The following is a 2,705-nucleotide window of genomic DNA, read 5'->3' as shown; positions in this document are numbered from 1 at the left end:
GGAGCTATGACCGATTATGGACCGATCCGCAATAAATTTCGTAGTGTAATTCATATATACACAAAACATATTCATGTCGAATTTTATCCAGATAGCTTTATTTATCTATGAATTAAGCTCGTTTAAGTGATTTTCGGATGTGGACCTTATATGGGAGCTATGACCAATTATGGACCGACCCGGAGAAAAATTCCGTGGATTGATTTATGTATACACAAAACATACTCATATAGAATTTTATCCTGATAGCTTTATTTATCAATGAAATATGATTTTCGAATATGGACCTTATATGGGAGCTGTGACCAATTGTGGGCCGATACAGATCTAAGTCAGTGGTATGATTTGTGTTCATATAATGTCAATATATACAAAATTTTGTGTTGATACCGATATATTTGAGGAAGTTATTATCGATAAATTAATTTCCGGGAATATGTACCTTTGTATGGGGAGTATGAGAAATTTTGGATCGATTGTTACAATTTTAAACATAGTTAATCTATAGGTGGAAAAAATAATATGTGACAAAATTTGTCGAATTATATATGGTAGTTTCTGAGAAAACTACTCAAGAATTAGGAAAAAAAATTAATTTTTTTCGAGGTAGTCTGAAATTTTTACTCAAAACTTTTTAAGCTATGAACCGATTTTGCTGATTTTCAATACCAAACTGCTTAGGAAAACAATGAATATTCTCAGTGAATTTGGTTGATTTCATTTGGTTAGTTTTAACGTGAGCGTGTTTTAGCCAGACAGACGGACATAGCTAAAACGACTTAGAATTTCATAAGGACACAGAATATATATACTTTGTTGGGTCTCAGATGAATATTTTTTGGTGTTACACACGGAATGACAAACTTATATATATCACCACTGATGGTGCCCTGCAAACAATTGCTATCTAAATAGTATCCATAACGTAACAACGTGTAGGTAAAAATATCTAAAAAACATCTAATATTGCACAATTTGAAAGGAAGAAAAGTGACCGCATGGTAAGAAACTGTTCCTGCTGTTTAATACTTACTTAGTGAGTCGATTTCGTTTCAGTTTTAAGTCACTTTTTTATAGCATAAAAGTGCGTAAAATTAGTAAAATTTCCAGTTTTATCATAGCAATAGGGAAACTGGTAATTTATCAAATTTTACACTATTTTATGTAGTAAAAGCGACTTTATAATACATTTTCTTTATTTCTCTTACTTTATGAATAATTTAAAATTGTTTATACTCACTAATCTCTCACTTATGTTTATTATATATTAAATTTATTTTTTATATATTAAATTTTACATAAAATCATTATAAAATTTCACAATGTGTTACTATTCACACAACTGATCACTATAAACTTAATATATTTACTGAAATATACAAACACTTTTTCTTTTAAATTTTGAGAGCAAAAATAATTCTGCCTTAAATTATGTTGTTAGTGTATTAAAAAGTGTTCTTTTTATACATTTTATTCTATCTAATTATTATCATTTACGTTTCTTTTTGGTATATTAGATCGAACTTAAATTTTACAAAAATGGGATAAAAATTAGAAAATAATGTATTTTGTTTTTGTAAATATTTTTATTTAGCACTGAGAAACATGAAGTTGAGCCTAAATAGTGTAAATTTAGTTCATTTATCCAAAATTAAACTCAAATTTGCTGGCAGGCTGGTTGACGGTATAAAAACTATCAGCTGTGCTTTCTCATTCACCTACATAAATTCGGCTTTCTCAAAATTTTGTTGTTGTATTTCTGTGTGGATTTTAAAAAAGTTGCGTGCAGATCTTACTTCGACAAATGCTGATCAGCAACTGAGTGATTTTGTTTTCCAAGTTGAGAGATAATCAACTAACACATGCTCAAATAAGAAAATACCCTGCCAGCAACTCAACTAACTTTAAATGCATTAATAGCCGACTTTTTCATCAACTAGTTATGGTTGATTCTTGGAGTATTCTTAATGGAGCCAACTGACTATTTTAACATGGCGATGTCCTACGCAGTAGTCAATTCTCCGACTCTGCATGACTTTTCAACTAGCTTAAAGTTAGTTACTAAAAAAAATTAGCTTAAAGGTAACTCTTTATTAACTAATAATAACACCGGTATCCATAAAATTATGAATGATTTGTTCATTATTTCCATGATTCCCATTGACCCAAATCTAAAATAAATTTTAAAATGTTATGTGTAATGTTAACTGTTGATGTATTATATTTACAGTATTAATCAGCAGAATTTAGGGACCGAGTTGTGAAATATTTAACCTTTTATAATTAATTTTTACAATTTACAATTTCACAACGTATACAAGAAAATGACAAAAATTTAAAACCAAATTCCAAATAATAAAGAAACATGAGAAAACATGTCGAAACAAAATGCTCTCCAGATAATTTTGGGGTACTCCCGCATTATATGATAGTTAGCTTGTAGCTAGTCTTTAAAAGTCGGTTGTTTACGTTAATAGATACCAAATTTTGGAACATTTCTGCATTACATTGTTGTTCGTTTATAGTCAGCAGGGATGGAAAATGAGATTTTGTGTCAGTATCAAAAAATATTTCAGTGGGTACTTTTTTGGATCTCAAAGTACTAAAATATTTTTTTTTGCTAAATGATGGCAATTTCTTAACTACATTTACATTTAATTTTTTTTAAACAATCCATAACAGAAGTAGAAAGGCATTATATGTTC

The sequence above is a fragment of the Lucilia sericata genome, unplaced genomic scaffold, assembly GCF_015586225.1.
Source record: "Lucilia sericata isolate MDLA Ls3-8-SP2 unplaced genomic scaffold, ASM1558622v1 Contig001244F_arrow, whole genome shotgun sequence".
NCBI classification, from domain to species: Eukaryota; Metazoa; Arthropoda; class Insecta; order Diptera; family Calliphoridae; genus Lucilia; species Lucilia sericata.
The sequence above is the reverse complement of the archived record's forward strand: the minus strand, read 5'-3'. Positions refer to the sequence as shown.